The sequence below is a fragment of the Haemorhous mexicanus genome, chromosome 6 (assembly GCF_027477595.1).
Source record: "Haemorhous mexicanus isolate bHaeMex1 chromosome 6, bHaeMex1.pri, whole genome shotgun sequence".
NCBI lineage: Eukaryota > Metazoa > Chordata > Aves > Passeriformes > Fringillidae > Haemorhous > Haemorhous mexicanus.
This window is the reverse complement of record NC_082346.1, coordinates 48,491,378-48,511,393: the sequence shown is the minus strand read 5'-3', so window position 1 is coordinate 48,511,393 and position 20,016 is coordinate 48,491,378. Positions and strand designations below refer to the sequence as shown.

The following is a 20,016-nucleotide window of genomic DNA, read 5'->3' as shown; positions in this document are numbered from 1 at the left end:
TCATAGATGGGCATGTGGTAACTCCAGCTGAGCATGAAAAGTGGCATGGGGGGAAAAAAATTGCATGTATGGTCTGTTGCAAGGCAATGGTATTTTTCTGTTCTTCAGGGTGTGACAACTAATCATGACAATATTATCTTAATAGCAAATAATTTGTAGACCTGTAGTTTATTACAATGTAGTGCTCTTAAACTTCTACTGCATTACACATGTGCAGATAGGACATGCACACACCATCTAGAAAAGCATTAAAGCTGCCACCGGCAGTCATCACAGTTTTGAAGACTGAAAAGTCTGCAACCTGGCTTAGTATCAAGCAAATCTCAGAGGAGACATGTCCCCAAAACAACACAGCAAATAATGTATGATTAATACACCCATATGTAATTTTAGCAGAAATATCTTGGTCATGATGACTAGAAATAGAACCTACACTTTCTTGTTATTTCCAGAGTAGAGATTTGAGATGAAGTGCTTAGTGGATCCAAACACTTAATCTTCACTGAATATTTTCACAATACTTCAAATATACATGCATGCAGTGAGTATCATTCAATGGAGAAAATGGACCTGCCCTGTTTTTCTATTGACTGTATCTACTATCCAGCTGCAGCATGGAGCTTTGTTGTATGAGTCAGCAATAATTTTTCAGTGTTTTTCAAATTTCACTGACAGCAGTTATTAAAAACTATCAGGGTGTTAATGTGAGAAGATACTTTGAAGGAAAAAATCTTTGGGGACAAATCACATATTAAGACATCTGGTGCCCGGGATACTGCAGATCCCGATGCTGCTGTGGACTTTGAGGTTTATTTCCATAGTGTAACATTCTTTGTTTCAAGATTTTGTTAAGCCAAGCCAGGTTTATGAGCTCCCCCATTGCATCCCTTTCCCATCCAAGTCTGAATTCTATATAAAGAGATATTAGTACAGAATGAAGACAGGCCCCTGAATATAGCTTTCTGAAAGGCATATGGCTGCAACAATTTTATCTGCCATGAAGTTAAAAAAATGTTCAGGCCATTCATAAGTGATCTTGGCATAAGAGACCTCTGGTTAATGTGTGCTGTTAGCAGTGATGACACTGGACACCAGCAGTACCCTTACATGGGTCCAACAGCATGGCTGCCTTCCACCTTTTTAGTTGTCAGCTGAAGCTTCTGAGCTCTATAACCTCTGTTAAAGTTGACCTGCAGGCACCAGGTGAGAGAATTACCAAGAAATCCTCTCTAGAGCCCATGCTCAGCGCTGCACGGTGTCACTCAACAAGTGATGCTCAGAAGCCCCGGGCAGCACCTCTGCCCTCAGCAGCCTTGCTCAAAATTCCTAAGAACCCAACCCCCGCAGAAAAAAAACACCCTTTGTTACGACAGGGTTCTTTTACTCTTAGCCAGTACAGATCAGGCTGTATGTCAGACATGCGCCCACCCACCCCGTATTTCTCCTCCGGTGCCTTCTGCTGGCTCGGCCGGACGTGCTCATTCCAGCAGCTTTATTTGCCGCTATTGCAGCGGGCCCAGGGACTCTCTCGCGGCCCGCGCTCTCCCACGCTACCGCTGCGGCCGCCGGGCAGCGCCGGGAGCGGCACCCCGGGGCTGGCGGGCGAGAGGCGGGGCAGGGCGGCGGGCAGGGTGGCCCGGGGAGAGGGCACAAACAGGGCGGCGGGCGGGGTGGCCCAGGGAGAGGGCACAAACAGGGCGGCGGGCGGCGTGGCCCAGGGAGAGGGCATAAACAGGGCGGCGGGCAGGGTGGCCCGGGGAGAGGGCACAAACAGGGCGGCGGGCGGGGTGGCCCGGGGAGAGGGCACAAACAGGGCGGCGGACGGGGTGGCCCGGGGAGAGGGCACAAACAGGGCGGCGGGCAGGGTGGCCCGGGGAGAGGGCACAAACAGGGCGGCGGGCGTGGTGGCCCAGGGAGAGGGCACAAACAGGGCGGCGGGCAGGGTGGCCCGGGGAGAGGGCACAAACAGGGCGGCGGGCGGGGTGGCCCGGGGAGAGGGCACAAACAGGGCGGCGGACGGGGTGGCCCGGGGAGAGGGCACAAACAGGGCGGCGGACGGGCTGCCGCTGAGTTCCGGCAATTCGTCGGCGGCCCAGGAGCGCCTCCCGGCGGGCCGCGGGCTCCCCCCGGCGGTGGCGGCCAGGCCGCTGTGCAGGGCGGGCCCTCAGGGGCCAGCGGAGGGCGGGGCCGCCGGCGCGGGGCCCGGGGCGCCCGGCAGGGGGCGGCGAGGAGGACTAGGACTGGTCTTAGATACAGCCGGGACAATCCTGAAACGGCGGCTCCATAGCTCAGTGGTTAGAGCACTGGTCTTGTAAACCAGGGGTCGCGAGTTCGATCCTCGCTGGGGCCTTAGGGTTTTGCTTTTATTTTTTTTCCAGAGTGACACAGCTTTTGACTGCACCCACGACTGAAGTGCCCGATTTTGGGTATTTTGGTGGTGGCGGCGGACTACAGCGTGCGTGCAGGCTCCGCGGGCTTCCTGTTAAAGGAAACGCTTTGGAAACAAATGCGTTCTGTAAAACCTGCATGTTAACATTCCCGGCGGTCGCCAAATTAACTCATGGCTGTGCTTCGTGTCGGCAGGGGAGTGGGGGGAACAATAACCCCTTTGGGAAGCAGCGTGGGAATGGCTGAGGAAATATTTGCACAGCTCGTCACAATTTTCCTGATGGCAGCTTTGGCAAAATACTGTTAGGGGTTTAAAAGGAACAAATTGCCCCTGAGTGGAGAATAAGCTGGACAGGATTATCTGAATCTTCACAGCTTGTCAGGCAAGCCAGGCTGTTGGGTTTATTTCTGTGCTGGAGGCTGGACAGCGGAAGTGTAATGATTCTTTGCACCTTCCCCCCCTTTTAGGTTACAGAAAGAGCTAGAAAGCCCCACACAAATCGCCTTGAGCACAACACTTCAAAGATACCCATTTGGGTTTTTTTCAGATACCTTGTCAGCGGGGTGTTTGGTTTCCAGCACCGCAGCACGGGAGCAATCGTTATCGCTATCAAAGAGGGCAATTAATTCAGGCGCTCCGGTGAGGGGGAAGGCTCTGCCCGTGCGGGGCTGCCGAGCGCGGGCAGCTGCCGCAGGCTGCGCTTCAGGGCGCCGCAGGTGTCGCGAAGACGCGTGGGCTGCCTCGGAGCACTACAGCCCGTGCTATACCTTCACAGCTCCTATCCCAGCTTCTCTCCAGCCTCCTTCCTCTGCTGAGCGAAGATCAAAGCTGTTAGGATAGGATGCATGCGGCTGGATAAGTTGCCGTTGCCGTGGTGTGGGTAGCTACTTCTCCCTTATGACTGAAGTTGTGCTATGCCACGGGGCACACATTTGAATTTGCAGTGCTTGGGGCACTTACACATAAGAGTTTGCAAGGAGTAATGACTCCTTGTTTGTTACACGGCCTCCCCACCCCATCTGGGAAAACAGTGCTTGATCCTAATCTCAGTTTTACCCCCTGACTACCGTCCTGCAGGATTCCTTGGTTCAGCAGTCTTCCCAGAGTCCTTGTGACAGATCCATGGAGGTGGTGCTAAACTATTCCTTGGGAGGACCTGTTCTCTCCGGGGGCTCTGGTCGGAGCTGGGTACAGCGTTCCTGCGTTGGCACGGAGTCTGGTCTCGCCAGGACCAGCCAGGGCATTAGCGGATCCCTGGGATGGTACAGATGGCCTGCAGAAGTCACACGTGTACTTCAGGAGGCTGCGTGGACTGCTTCGTCTCTCGCAGGATCCTCCAGAACGAACATACAGGAGCTCCTCAAGCGCTGGTCCCGGCACAGCCCAGGGCGTCAGTGTCCGGCTGCAGGGCTTCAGCCGCGGGAGGGAAGAGCGTGCCCCAAGGCTTGGCTGCAGGCTTCCCCACGTACGGACAGGGCTCAGCTATTCCCGTTCGCTGGAGCTACACGTGTGAGCTGCCACGGGTGCTTTCCGGAATGCTCGGCCTGCCCTGCTCGGTGGGGCTGTGCCCCGTGTCAGCACTCGAGCGGCGCTGCCCCCGCCGGCCTGCCCCGCGGAGCCCCGGGCCTGCCGGGCCCCGCGTTACATAAGCGGCGGAGCGCGGCCGATGCCTCCGGAGGCCTCCAGGGGGAGAGCCAGCCCTTAGGAACGGGAGGGCGGGAGGAAAGCCGGGGAGCCGCTCCTCCGAGCGGCCCGGGTCGGCCCGGGCCGTGGTGCCGGGCACAGCTGCGGCGGGAGTTCGCTACTCGCAGCGCTGGGCGAGCGCAGCGGGCCGAGCTCTGGGGCTCGGGCGCGGCCTGGCGCGGCCGCCGTCAATGCCGAGTTTTTTGCGGGTGCGATCGAATTTTCATTTCCGAAGATGTTTCTTCACAATTAACCAGTCCCTATTTTAACACAGCGGATTTAAGAGTTCTGGCGGTAGTCCCGCTGCCCCAGCGCAGAGCGGGAGCCGCCCTCCTGCGAGACTGTACTGCAGCGCTCCCCTCCAGCCTTCCCCTGGCAGTGGTGCCCAACTCTCCTGCCTCCAGAGCATCCACGCACAGGCATGAGTGGAAAGCAGGAGGTAAACCCAGGCCTTCCTCCGAGCTGGTCTTCTCTGCCTTCTCCATCCTCCAAGGGACACCTATATACCATACTGTAATCCCACCCAAGGAGTGAGCCCAAAATTTCCTTCATCCTCTACTTGTGGTGTCATCTGCACTTCATTTCTAGCTCTAAAGGAAGCTTTATTAGTAGCTGTTGCTACTGAAGGTGAGAAATGTGTCAAAGCTTTGCTCAAAAACAATGAGGTGACCTTCACTAGGTCCAGTGATGCAGTCATTAGTGATGTCATTAGAAAATATCTGTATGGTTAGATTCTCCAAGCTGTGGTGAGGAGCCTGGGTAGTATTAATTGTGTTTCCATTTTGGACTGCTAGCTGAGCCCCTGAGTATTACCATGGTGTCTGGAAAGACAGATACCTTACCTTGACAAGGAATTTCTCCCTTTTAAAAGGAAGTAACTAAAATAGTTACTTAGTTAGTTGCTCAAGATGAGACTCAGGCCAAATTCATCCCCAGATGAAGAGGGAGCTAAATGCAGTAGGACTTTGAATGGTGATGCAAGGCCATCTTCACAGGGGAGTAATATTAAATAAATCTGTGATTGCTGCTATTCTTGGCAAGAGGCTGCATTTCTGAGCCAGTTAGCTATGGATGGAGAGACAGCTAATGAACCCACCCGGCTTCTAGTACAGACATTATCTACTGCCATGTTAGCACATGGAGAAGGATGCTTAAAAATAATGGGGGCCTTTCTTGTAACGAAAAAATGCAGGTGAATTAAACCATTCACTCTTCACCAGCGTAGTGACTATTTAAAGAAAAACAGTGTTTTCTGTATTTTCAGGAAGTCTTTCCTAACACTTGAAGAATAGAAGAAGAGCAAACAGAAATGTCTTGTTGCAACTCCCCAAAATATTTAACTGCACAAGATATGATGCTAACCTTACTTATACTTTAATATTGGTGTTTATCTTTAGATTTTGATGGTGCACTTCAGTAGAGAGATGTTGTCTTAAGATAAAACATGGCCTTTTTCCATGCAGTTTATAATCTAATGAGGAAAACATCAGGTTCTGGCAGTACAGAACATAGGCATGATACAATAGGTTTGAATATAAAGAAATGCATACAGCAATAGAGGGGATAGTCCTTTAAAAATCTAGGGGGTGTGTGTAATTTATTATGACTTGAGAATATCTGAAAAAGAGCTTGAGTTTAGAAAGGATGAAGCACTGTGGATTTAGAATCTATGTGTGTTATGTATAGACAAAAAAAGTCTCTCCTGACCTCAGTAAACTTAATGGGCTCTTCAGATTATTACAATACTTTTGGCTTTCAGGTGACAAAAAATTAGCATGCAAGTAGAATCATTCTTAGGGACAAGTTGCAGGCTCTCTTGCCTTCTTCTCTTCATTCTCTGAATGTATCTTGTTCCAGCTTACCGTAATATGAACATAAATTAATTCAGAGATTGTAAATGGGGAACATTTACTGTAAAATAAGGCTGATACCAGCTGTGTCAACTTCTGTTTGAAGCAGAGAGGCTGCTCTGCTGACAACAGAGCTGTCAGAACACTACCTAATGCTCCATGTGTCTGACTGCCAAGCTGCATATTTTTGATTACCTCTCAGACAGACCCAGTACATAGGCTTCTTATGAGAAAAGCATGTTTGCTCCTTCTGAAGATAAACACAGGACTTGTTCCTGCTGGTCACCAAGTCACAGACTATCTTTGGACAAGAGTGCTGTTGCTTGCAGTCCCCTGCTGTGTTTGTGAGACTTGTTAATGGCCACGGTGTCTGCACATGTAAACAGCCACAAATTGCAATATGTTTGTTCCCTCCTGACAAGAGGTTATGAACACATCTGCTCATTCTTGCCACAGAAAGAACCTTAATCCAGACCAAAAGCCATTTCTAACAGAAATTAGTACAGAGAAAAACCACAAGGATGAGTATTTCTCACTGCATGTAGCAGCTGTATAGAGATATGTCTCTACCAATGCACTAATATTTTGTTTGATTGAAAAAACACATAGTTGAAAACTCATACAGTTGAACTATGCAATTATATGACTGTAAATATGACCACATTCTTCTGAAGAGTCCTCAAGGCAAGAAGATTAAGGTTTTTTAAAGTATTTGATTTGCAAATAAACAATAGTATTTGCATCCAGCTATCATTCTGAGTACTATTTGAGGTATAACTTCACTGCTTTTTGATAATTACTCAGTAAAATGGTAAATGTTTAAGTTAAGAAAGAGTTTTGCTTTCTGGTTCAGCGAACCTTTAGTACCAAACCCTTCAGCCAGCAGGCTGCTAAGAAGAATTTGAGAAAGTTCTCCCTGCTTCTTTTATGTATTGAACATATAAGAGTTTTCCTATTATTTTTACAATATCCCTTAAATTTAGTGAGTTTCCTGTGCTCTGCAGATCCATTGTCCTGTGAAGCTGATAGAAATGTTGGTATATTTTGGTCCTCTTTCAATGAATAATAGCCCTTATTCAGTGTTAAACTTTACAAATGGCAGTCGCAGTGCACATGCAGCAGATCTCCAGGGCAATCAGATGTGTGTGTGTGAGCCAGCAGACCGTTCACTTCACCTTGCAAAAAAGGGCTGTTTGGGTCTACTAGATTTTTTTTTAAACTCCTAGTCTGGATTTATTGGGGGAAATAAAAAAGCTTGTTCAGATGTTATAATTAGCTGCTTAATAACTGCAGGCTTCTTACCAGCAGGACAGCAGGAACAGAACTGGAAAATGCTGTCATGACTGTTCTAAAATCATTTGGTTGTCCCTGGAAGACTTTTCTGTTGAGTGCTGGTCTGAGCAGTGTGTCTTTGCTGCCTTCTCTGTGTTGTTAGAGGAAAAATGTGTCTGTTTCGGTTTGTTTTTTTTTTTTTAAGACTTTTCTGTTGCTATCCATGTGATTCTCAGAAATGGTGAAATACCTGAGTGAACTTTAACTTGTTCACATCAGGTACCAATATCTGGGAAATGCAGCGATCTGGAGTTCAGAAGCTTGGCATCCCACTCAGTGTCCAGCATCATGGACTGCTTTTCTTTCAGCTAAGCTGAGCCTCTCAGCTGTGTTCCAGATGTGACTTGTGCTACTTTATGGAAGTCTGAGCTCACTGAATCCAATGTGCAGCTTCTTAGCCCCAGCTGATCCTTCTGCACTCATGCTTCCCACTTGCTGAAGTGGTTTGCTTGTCTGGATTTGAGCCATGGAGAAACCCAAAATTTGGACCTTGTGGATGATGAAGGAGTTGATGTTTGACAGAAGGCTTGAGTTCTGAGCAATCACAGCAACAGAGATGTAACTGGAGACAGTTTGGTAGCTGGGACATGCTGAAACACCACTGTTGATGGTTTAGCTTAAGAATGTCACTCAGCTAATTAGTTCAGTGAATCATAGAATGGCTTGGATTGGAGGGGCCATTAAAGATCGTCTAATTCCAACCCTCCTGTCATGGGCAGAGACACCTTTCCCTCAATCAGGTTGCTCTCAGCCCAATCAAACCTCACCTTGAACACTTCCAGATGTGGATCTCTGGGCAATCTTAGTGTCTTGCCATTCTCACAGGAAGGAATTTCTTCCTTATATTTAATCTAAACAAATCCCTCTTTTAGCTTCAAGCCATTACCCCATGTCCTGTAAAAAGTTCCTCTTCAGCCTTCTTCCAAGACCATTTATGTACTGAAAGGTACAGTAAGGTGTCCCCAGGCTGAACAACCCCAACTTTCTCAGCTTGTGAAGCTTTTCAAAATGTTACTTGTGAGATTATTATCATTGCAGTGCTAACACAAGTAGCCCACATTCCAAGTTCTGAGCAGCAGAGAAGAAATCTCAACATGGGGCCAAGTCTGGACCTGATAGAAACAGTGCAGATAAACCCTTGACATTAGCATCAGGGATTTTTAGTGCCTGATTTTCAATGTGATTGTCATCTCTCTGCCCCGTTCTGTGTAGCTTGCTTGGCATAACTGCCTGCATGCTCCATTCCCCTCCAGGCACATGGTGGAAAAGCACAGCTGAACATTACAGGTGTCTCCCATAAACTGGGTGTGTTTCAGTGCAGAGCCTCATAAAGCATGGACAGGCTGTGTTCCAGCTGTGCTTCAGGGCTGGGGGAAGCTTGCTGTGCAGCTATGAAGAGGAATTAGTGACTGCATTCAAGCACAGTAGCATCAATCATGAAGAATCAATTCTTGCTCCTCCCCTCAGAGCTGCAAAGTGCCAGGGGCTGGCTGCCCTCAGAGAGAGTTGATAAACACATCTGAGGAAATGTCAGACTGGTTCAGGCAAACCTAATTCTCCTAAACCACTGCTGACAGGAGCCTGTATCTCATCCAGCCCTCAGTGATGCTGCTGTAACAGCTGAAAACCTCTGATCCAGCCTGTCTTTTATCCATTCTTCCATCCTGCCCTGGGCTTTCCACACATCCTTGCTCTCTTGGATTCATGCTGCTTTGGCCCCTCATTTGCATTTGTCTCTTACTGTTCTAATCTGTTGTTTAAAAGCCAGGCTTTAATTTGTGCCTCTTGTTTGCTTTCTCCCACAATAGCCATTAGATATGCTTTTTCAGCACACTCTCACAGACAAGTGTGATTTTTTTAAGTGCCCCCCCCCCCCAAAAGTAGATAGATTTTCCAGTGATGATTTTTCAGTTTCCTTTTTCTTCAAGACATTTATATTCCACTATTCCAGCATTTTCAATGCCATTTAATATTCAGCTTGGCTTTTCTGCTTCCTCAGGGTTTCAATTTTCTTTTGGCTAAGAAAAAGAAACTAGGTGAAGATGTAATGCAGCTGGACAATTAGCCCCTAAAAATAGTTTGCTAAAGGTCTGGGCAATACAGAGATAACTATAAATATCAGATTTACAGATGATGTGGATTCAGGCTGAGTAGTGTGCTTAATCCTCGGTGCTCTGCTGAACGATTCACTAAGGCTGCATTTTAATAAACACTCCTAAACCAGATGTAGTCTCCTGCTATCTGTAATCTCCAAACTTTTAGTAGCCCACCACAGCCTACAGAACTTGCATTAGAAATAAAATCCTAAAATAAGATTATTTTCTCTTTTGTTCTGTCTCATGAAAATGATGTAATATTTTCTTAAGTCTAGACAACATCAGCATCAGTTATGTAATGGTAGTTGAATTAGAGTGTAGTAAAATGAAAGTCCAGTCCTTAGTAACTAGGATCAGAGATCTGTTTTGTTTGGCCGTGCCTCTTGGTTAATTTCACTCAAGTGAAGGCCATGACAATTCACTTACACTTGGTGCTCTGTGGCAGCATGCTCAGTCAGCATTTTACTCACACACACACCTCAGAACTCCACCAACACCACCCTGAGGAAAGGCTGGCTGCAGGCTGGGTAAGGGCTTCAGCATTTAGCTCACAGTGCTGACAAGTCCATTAGTGCATATGTAAATATTGAATGGGTAGAACAGCACTGACACCAAATGTCAGTGAAGTGAAAGGCTAAGAGCAGGAACAAGACTAAGAGCAGGAATTACACTGCAACTCTACTGTAGTTCTGCTTGATTTTTAAGGGTACATTAAAAGTTACTGCCTTTTACCTTGTGACATCAGGGTGGAAAGTGACAAATTTCTGTTCTACACAGAGTGCTCATCTTTGGTTATCACATGCCCTGAATTTCTAAGATGTGGTTTTGTCAAAGCTGCAGATGAGTTCTAAAATTGTTTGGATTCCTAAAGATCTCAAATAAAAATAATTTTATTAGTGAAATGTTTGGGGTTTTTTTAAAACAAGGTTATTTTATGTTTCTTAATTAATTCATTACCTTGTCATGCGCAATCATTCCTGCGTCACTTAATATTGCATCTCAACTTCCTCTAATGTTTAGGTGTGCCCAAAAAAACCCAACCCCAATATCCCTTAGCACATTTATTTACCTCCCTTTTCTGATCCTCCAGTGTGAAATCATGTTTTCAAATGCTAGCCAAGAGATTTTGCCCTGAAAGAAGCATGAAATGTCTGATGTATCTGAGTTAGCACCAAAGAATTCTGTGATAGGAACAAGTGATAGCAAGAAAAGAGGGAAAACAAAACCTTGCAGTGTGTTTGCCCAAACCAGGATTTTTTCCCCCTGAGCCTTCCAAAGCCCCATAACAATGCAAGATGCCTCCTAATGCCAAGATCAGACCTATTATGTTGATAAGGGTTACCCATTGAAAAATTACTGAAGCATCTAATTACAGTGATTGTTAGCTGTATTCCAGATTATTATCTGTGACAATAAAATTATTATCAGTTAATCTTTAAAAAGACAGTCAACTAATTAGTTCAGGACAACTATTCAAAACGCTGTCCTTGATGTTATTAGAATTAAATTCCTAACATACATAGCCTGCATTTCAAACTTAAATTCTAGAGTATCTTGCTCCACACAAATTGGCAAATGCCAGGACCTTGCAGTATTGTAAAGAGTAGACCAGAGCCTTTTGCCCTAAAGTTAGTGAAAGAGTTCATTGTAATTTTTGCTCAGTCCCAGGAGGCAACTGAGGTTGGATGGACAAAGAGAAAGTGTTAGAGAGCAATGTCTGATGAATCTGTTGCATCCAGACATCAGACACACATTCACACTAATACATTTCTGAGCTGATGTCTTCCCTAATGAGGTCTCAGCAGTGGTGTCATCAACAGTGAGCTCTGTAGTGCCTCAGGGGCTGCATCTCTCTATTGCCTTCACATCCAGTTGTAACATAGCACAGTGGGAAAAAGCTACCTGTCACCTTTATCAGCTGTGGTACAAGCACTCACAGGCTGTTTATACATTAGCACTTCTGTCTGTCATTGCTATCAACAAATGAGGGAGAAGACACCAGAGATGATTTCCTCAAAATTCTAGACGTGGACAAAAGCAGAGTGCTATTTTTCCCTTTCCCCCTGACCTCTTGACTGCTTTCTACTATCTTTCTGCTGAGCTACTGCCTCTTCTGGTGCAGTTCCATTCTATCTAAGAACTACTTTGGCTGGACAGTAACTTGGCATAGAAATTTTCGACTTCTGTCATTATTGTTCTTCCCCTCTGAGCCCCACAGAACCAATTCTATTTTATGTAAAGTTGTTTTGGTAATGTAGGTGGTACTGCTTTCATGAGGGATGCAGAAGCAAGTTTGGTACAACACCTTGCTATTGACTCCAATGTAGTGAGTATTGGCTGTAGTTTGAACCCATGATGAAGATTCCTCTTTTCCCTGCTTTTCACCTTCATCAAGCTGAGAGCAGGAATCCAAGAAGCCAGAGATGTCAGAATACTTATTCTTTGGCATGGGAACTTGGAATCTTTGAATCATAGAATATGCTGAGTTGGAAGAGTCCCATCAGGGCCACCAAGTCCAACCCCTGGCCCTGCACTGGACACCCCGAGTCACACCATGAGTCTGGGAGCATTATCCAAATGCTTCTTGAACTCTGTCAGGCTGGTGCTGTGATCACTTCCCTGGGGATCCTGTTCCAGTGCCCCGCCACACTCTGGGTGAAACACTTTTTCCTGATATCCAACCTAAACTTCCCCCAGCTCAGGTTCATGCTATTTCCTTGAGTCTCTCACTGGTCACCACCACAGAGATCAGTGTCTGCCTTGGTTTTGCCTCATATGGAAGTTCTAGACTGCAGTGGGGTCTCCCCTCATTCTCCTCTTCTCCAGGCTGAACAGACCAAGTGAGCTCAACTGCTCTTCACATGGCTTCCCCTCAAGGTCCTTCACCATCCTCATGGCCCTCCTTTGGATGCTCTCTAATAACTTAATGTCTTTCTTATATTGTAGTGTCCAAACTTGCCCAGAGGACTCGAGGAAAGTATCTGCCATGACACTTTTGTCTTCACTCATTGTTAATTACAGGCATACTTCCTTTGTTGTTTCCTTTAGGATGAAATCGTGTCCCTTTTTTGGAATGTCCCCTGTAGACAAGCTCTCAGGTGACTGTTGTTAATAACCTGATTTCTGTGACTCCACAAAAGCCCCAAGCAGAACCTGCAGATCAGTTTCCACTTGAAGTTAGAACTGATAAGGTAAATTATAATTTAAAACCCTCCTGAGGGAGAGATGACTCTTGCATAGTCTAGTAGCTGTCCCTGACCTTGCTCATTGAAAGAAAGTGACCCATATGAAAGCTGATAGAAAAGGAAGCATTTTAGTAACAGTGTATTTTTTATTAAAGATGTAGTTTTACTTCACGGTAAGAATAGAACCTACAATTTGATCTCTTGTTTTTAAAGAGGAGAAAAGAAACAGTCTTAACTGCTTTTATTATTAAAATACTATTATTGTATAATAATAAAAAAGCTTAGAAAACTCTAAAAAAATACATAAAAATATAGTGAACTATATCCAGATGTAACACAGGGCTTAGGCACATGTGAGCCAATCCAATGTGATCCAATTAACTGTGGCAGCCTGTCAGCTGAAGTTACTATAGGGGACTGCATGTATGCCTCAATTGCTCAGATAATTGCTCAGTTCATGTATGTCAGTTGATAAAGATCACTAACCTAGGAATATAATAAGTAACTTACTGATATTCTGTGTAAACAAATGTACATCTCTTTTTAAACAAATAAACATGTGCAAAGTAATGCATGTTGTGTATTCAAAAAATCCCTTCATTCTTCCAAAGCTATCTATTTTATTGTAATTTCATGTATATTAAAATTTCGGACTTGTAGTTTATGACCTGAAAGTTATCATCTCACTATGGATTTGTATAAATATATTATTGTACAATCTGTGAATTGGTGAATATTTTGATAAAATTGCAGCTACTTCAAATTCTGAACTGCAAAGACCAGCTGGGTGAACTTACATTGGCATGTGCCTCTGCCATCTGGGACCAAGTGTTAGCAGACATTCATCACAGGGCTGGTACCACCAGATTGAATTTCTTTGCTGCTCCTCAAGGACACGAGGCAGGTATTTGTGTCCTTCCTTTCTACTGATGTGTCGAAAAAGATGTTTCCCCTGCATGTGCTGAAGCGAAAACTGCTCCCGAGAATGTATCTACTGAAACGTGAACATTTTTGAGCCTCCCGAATGATGGATATTTTGTGACATTTGCCTGCTATAGTTGAAGACTCTGCAGCCCTCGTGGATTGACTGCCCCTGTTGAAGCTGGCGGCTGCACAAGTTGACAGTTTGGACAAGCACTGATGATCTCTCTCGCCTGAGTTTTTGTGAGACGGAAGGATTCCATCAGCGCTTGTGCATTTTGATGAAAAAATGCATGACTTAATTTTGCCTGCTCAAAAATGTTTGGGAGTGTCTGTGAAATGGGCATCGTCAACTTGTCTGCTCGAGCGTTCCCTTCCGCTAGAAATCTCGGAAGTGTTGTGTGAGCCCTGATGTGAGTGATGAAGTATTTATGTTCCCTGCTCTCTAGCAATGTTTTCATGCTTGTTAAGTATGAATATAAAACTTCATTGTTGGCTTCTTTCAAAAGCGAACTCTCTAGTCGCTTGACCACACCCGCAACATATGCGGAATTTGTGACCAAGTTGAGGGGTTGCTTGAACAACTGAAACGCTCGAACGACTGCTGCCAATTCCACAATTTGCGGAGAGCTCTGAACCATCTTCACATTTGAGTCTCAGTCCCTTGTCTCTGAGTTCATCTAGGTGATTACTGACTTGTGTGTCTTTCTTGAGCTGTCTGTGAACACCGTGATCCCGTCCAGAGGTTCTTCGCTTATTCTTGGCTTCGCTCTGTAACATATTTGTGACCGCAGCACCCTATGTTGTGGGAAATGAATTGTGCAAGTCTTTGGAAAGGCTAACAATGCAATTAACAAGTCTTTTGATCTCTGCATCGCCCACTCGAAGTAGTCTTTCTTCAGAGGTAGATGAATGATTGAAAATTCTCTTCTTGTCATTGTCAGCAACTTTGTCTTCTCTTTCATGATGATCTGTGTTGCCATTTCTAAGTCTGTAAGAATTGTTTTTGAAGGCCTGTGAGGTAGAAAAATCTATTCTATGATTATCAAAGAGTCTTTCTGCGATGGATCCCATTGGAAGATTAAACCATGGAACTGTGTCTCCTTTCCCAGCACTGCTAACTCAAAAGGCAACGATTCAACGAATCGATGCGCTTGTCTCTTCTGAATGGCATCTGTGATTTTCTCTAACTCCCTTTTTGCTTCTCGTGTGAGTGTCTTGGGAGATCGAATGTCTGTGTCTCCTCTGAGGAGACTGAGCAAAGCTGGGATGTCACTGTTCGTGATTCTTAGAATTGGTCTCATCTAGTTGATTTCTCCTAGAAGTTGTTGCAAATCGTGTAGATTGTTGACTCTCGTGCTGACCTCCATTTTCTGGGGTCTTATTGTTCTCTCGGAGATCTTCTACTCTAGATACTTCTAAGGTGCGACCTCTTGGATCTTCGAAACACTAATTTCCAGACTTGCCTTCTGCACTTCTGCAATCACGCACTCACGAGCCTTTTGCAGCTCCTGTTGTGTTGACGCTGCAATGAGCAAATCATCCATATAATGAATGATCTTCACTTTTGGGAATTTCTTCTGCGCCGGTGACAAAGCTCGTGCCACGTACCATTGACAGATTGTCGGCGAGTTCTTCAGGCCTTGTGGAAGTACTACTCAATGGTATCGTTGCAGAGGTGCTTCCTTGTTGACACTTGGAACAGAAAAGGCAAGTCTCTTTGCGTCATCTGGATGGAGCGGAATGCTGAAGAAGCAATCTTTGAGGTCAATGACCACGAGTGGCCAGTCTCTGGGAATCATCGAAACTGATGGAAGTCCCAATTGGAGAGGTCCCATGTCCTCGACGACTTCATTGATCTTCCTGAGATCATGTAACAGCCTCCATTTTCCTGATAATTTCTTCTTGATGACGAACACTGGAGAATTCCAAGGGCTGTTTGTTGGCTTGATGTGTCCCTTCTGCAATTGTTCTTGGACCAGGTTTCTCAGCGCACTCAATTTTTCTCGCCCAAGGGGCCACTGATCCACCCAAACTGGATCATCCGTTCTCTACGTCAGTTTCAGTGTGGTGAGTGCCGCAGTGACCCCGACTAAAAATCCACTTCGATCTTCGTGCCCCATTGTGCCAAAAGATCTCTTCCCCAAACGGTGATTGGCTTTTGCACAACAAAAGGACGAATGATCGCCGTCTTGTCTCCTGGTCCGGTGACCACGATGGAATTTTCACTTTGCAGACAAAGAGAAGCTCCCCCTATGCCTGAGAGAGTCCCCAAGGGTGCAATCAAGCTCCAATCACGGGGTCAAAAGATGTAGGATATTACTGTGACGTCTGCCCCGGTGTCTAACATTCCTCTGACCTCTATCGTTCTGTCTCCACAAGTCAGTTGACAAGTGAGCGTGGGTCGATCTCGGCCTATGTGCTTTATCTATGTAGCATGTATCTCAACATGTTCCTTTAGTGGAAACCCTTCCTCGTCGAAAATCGACATGACTTGTTTGATGGCGTGTGGTGGCAAGGCGAAAGCCCTTGCGACTTGGGTGTTTTCCGCCACGGTCAATGGTGGACGGAGAGCTTTTGCCAAAACTGTCAGTTCCGTGTTTTTGTCTGCTGAGACAACAGACGGATAAACAATGAGTCTAAGGGTACTACTTCTGTCTAACTCCACTATCAAAAAATCTTGCTTCTTGTGTGAATCCCCGCAGATACCTGTGGGTATCTCTGCGTGACTCTCGTCCAAGAAACACACTAATTTGGAAGCTGCCAATGTGCACTGTGCCCCTGGTGGGAGGAGGTTTGGGTCGCTGGGGAATCGGCTGAGGACTTTGCTGAGTGCATTTGCTTGGCGTTCTCCGATGATTGCCCTGTCTGCTCTTGGGCCATCGCCATCACTTGTGTCGTCGCGCGCTGGCGATTGTTCGCGCTGATTCTGGCGTTTCTCGGACGCGGTAGAGGATTTCCGTCCACGTCCATCTGGGAGTAACATTCATTCACAGCATGTCTTCCTTTTCTGCACCGTGCGCAGATTGGTTTTTGCAGCTTTGGTGCTTGCACTTGTATGTTCGCTTGTGGACAATTCTTCCTCATGTGCCCAAATGCTCCACACCTGTAACACTGTCCTCCCAACGGGTTGTTCTTCTTGATGACTGCATGAATTTCGTTCATTATTTCGCTCTTCTGTTGTTGGAGCATCTTTTCTAGCGTCTTCTCCTCTGACTGTTTTGCTAGATGTCCTTCCAGCTGTCTCTTTATCTGTTCTTCTCACTCTCCTTTCAATTCGTCCCTCACGATCGACGCAACATGCTGTGGCGTTCCCACTTTGCTGCAAGCCTCCACCATCTCTGCCAAGGATGGCCGTCTTGGCATTGCTGAGATGACCCGTTGGCAATCCGGGTTGGCACCGCCGTAGGCTAAACTTTCCATGAGTGGCTGCTTTACTTGTTCATCTACCACTTGTCGATCCACAGCTTGTGAGAGTCGATCTATATATGATGAAAATGATTCTGTGGGACTTTGCTTGATGGATGCGAATGGGGTATCTGGAACTCTTGCTGGTGGAATCTGCAGGATTGCTCTTCGCGCTGCTTCTTTGATGTCATTCAGCACTTGCCTCGGAAGTCGTGCTGCTTGTTCCGCTGGGTTGTCATTTGGAGGATCCCCTGCCAACTGTGCTACAGTGAGGTTCGCATTTGGTCCACCTTGATAACTGTTCCTCAATCTTTCGAGGTATCGTCGCCATCTTCTGTCCCAGATGAGATTCTCCGTGTCCGTGAGGATAATTGACACAAGGCTTCGGATATCGTAAGGTGTAAATTCATAATTGTCGAATGTCCCCTTCAGCAGTTGTTTGAAGTACCGTGAGTTCAAGCCGTTGCTTTGAATGGCCTTTGCTAAATCTTTGACCACGTCGTGACCCAGCCTTTCTCACCTTGGGTTCTGTCCCTGTGCATCATACGTCACTGGCATAGTCAGATCTCCTGATCCTCTTAACAAACCCTTCTCCTTGGACAACTCCTTTCTGATGTTCTTCCAATCTATTGGTCTCTTCGGTTGCTTTTCTTCTTCCTCTGGGAATTCCTCTTCTGGTAGTTCTGATGGCAACAGGTTGCACAGTGGAACTCTGGAAGTCATTGGTGATTCCTCGGTCTACATTCTTCGACTTGAGGTTTTTGGCCTCGCTCCCAAATCCGGAAAAGGAATTTCAAATTCTCGTGACTTCTTTTTCTTTTTCTTCACTGTATCAAATGATTGCAGAAAGTCTTTTGCTGCTTCTGCCATTGTAAACATCCATGCTGGAGTTCCCTCTGAAGCTGTGATTTGTATCATGTCCTCTCCTTCTTCTTCTTTTTCTTCCGCTTCTGATGATGTGTCTTCTAATTCTTGGAGCTCTGGAGTTGACTGAAAATCTGTTTGCTGCGTTGCTTTTTCCTTCTTTGTCGCTGTTTTCTTTTTGTATGTTGTTGGGAAAAACTGCTGCATTGTTATCGTTTTGCCACGAGATGGCGCTGTGACGCGACCGACCGGGTCTGGCATGTCCTGCACTGTGGTGTTCCCGCCACTAGGTGGCGCTGTGGTCCGCCTGGACGGCCGTAATGGCGTCCCGGACTCGATCGGCTCCTCAGCCGCTTCGGCTGAATGCAGCGTTTCTGACTTTTGGGACCGAGCTCGCACGGGTTTTGAATGAGCCAACAATGAAGCCTGAACACATGAACGTCCCTCAGGAATGGGAGAGGTTTGAATCGCAGGGTTTGGGGTCGGGGAAGCCGGAACTGGAGAGAGGGTGGAGCCCCGGGATGTGGAACCCCGCGCGCGGCCCCTCCTCGCCCGCAACGTCACAGGGGATCGGGCTCGCCCCCGACCGCGCTCCTTCCGCACTCTCTGCGCATGCGCGGGTTCGGGAATGCCCCCTGTCTCCCCTGAACTGACGTCACTGTCCTCGTCCCGCTCCGCCTCTGATGACTCCTCCCCTGTATCTGTCCCTGACTCCCTCTCCTCCTCCTCTGACGCTGTATTCACGCCCCCTGCTCGCGCGTACAACCCCTGCCCCGCCTGTGCCTGCGTGCGCAGCGCGATCTGAGCGGACCGCCGCGGCTTGACTTCCGGGTCCTGCATCATCACGCGTATCTTACGTCTACCTACGGGTGCCGCTTGGAGCTCTGCAGTTGCTCCTCGCCCGTTGCCCGCGTCTGACGTGGACGCTGTATTTTGAGAGCCCTTCCCGGACGTCCCGCGGGTCCCGCCCTGCGCGCGCGTCTTTGGCACTGCGCCAGCTGAGGCTGCCGCTGTCGGTGTCGCGCTCACAGCCCCCGCGCCGAAACTCGCGTCCCCCACTGCCTCCGCGCTCCCCCCGCCGCTCGCCGCCGCCGCCGCCGCGCAGCCACGCTCGCCGCGAGAGAGCAATCCCCCCTCCCCCTCCGGTCTCCGTTCGCCCCCCCTTTCCGATTTGGACGCTTTTCCCGTCCCTTTCCCCTGCTGTTTTCGCGAAATGGGGGGGTCTGCCCCTACAGGGCGTTCTTGCCCCTCCAGTTCGCTAGATGAAAATCCTAATTCATCTGGGGTAAGGACCGTATTTGCGTCCGAATCGGAACCCGAACTCCCCGCTGTTTCTGGGGTTTCAGGGCGTTTTGGAGGCTTCCTGGGCTTTCGGGGTAGAGGGATAGAAGGCGGTAAAGCTATTTGCCACTCCCTCTCATCGGGAGCTATTTCCCGCTCCCTCTCATCGGGAGCTATTTCTCCAGGGCTGGTCGGGACCAGAGACAATCTCTGCTTTGAGCTTTGCTCTCCTCCCCCCGCCCCTGTGGAATTCACAGTTAATGACCTTTTAGCTCTACTTCGGGATCTTGCCATAATTGCCTCTAACATGATCCTTGCTGGAGACAGTAACTTCAAGGCCTTTCCATCGCCCTTCGTAGCCAAAAGATAAACATGTCTATTAACTTCTTGCCAGAAACCCGTTTCAAATAACACACGGGTTTCCAGATGTGGGTAATTAAGTCTCACCCACATCAATAAATCTTTGAGTGCTTTCTTAGAAATTCCCTTTGTGTTTGCCTCAGCCACACTTTGTAGTGCGGACAAAACCTCTATTTGTTCCTGGGAGTATGTTTTCCCCATGTTCTTAATTTCTGACCGTCTTACCGAATTCACGTCGTCAGAGCAGTCCGAAGGCTCCCGGTCTCTGTCCAGCAGGTCACAGGAGATGGGGTCGGAGGCGCCTTTCCAATCCCGGTCCGGGCTGTTCTGGTACGATTTTTCTTCGGCAGAGGTAGAGTGCGATGTCCTTTTTGGCCGCTGTTCCTTCGGATCCCTCTGGCTGTTTTCCCAAGGAGTTATCAGTGGTCTCCTGGGAACCCGTCCAACTCAGGGAGCTGCCCGCCAGCGAGACTGCTTGCTTAACCGCAGTTCTTGATGGCCTTGCAGCACTGCCCTTGCAGCCCAGCTCTGTGGCCCACCTTTGTGGCCCACCTCGTGGCCCACCCAGGGACCGCCAGGTCTGGGGGACCGGCTGTTTGTCTCTGCTCCCAGACACGCGTATGATGGTTCTTGCACGCTGGGCTTCA

General features: G+C 47.5%; 1 non-coding gene across 1 annotated transcript; it reads left to right on the top strand.

Moving 5' to 3' along the window:
* Positions 1 to 2,277: 2,277 nt before the first annotated feature.
* TRNAT-UGU (transfer RNA threonine (anticodon UGU)) lies at positions 2,278 to 2,350 on the top strand. Its single transcript has one exon. It is a non-coding gene; the product is annotated as a tRNA-Thr (tRNA).
* Positions 2,351 to 20,016: the final 17,666 nt, after the last annotated feature.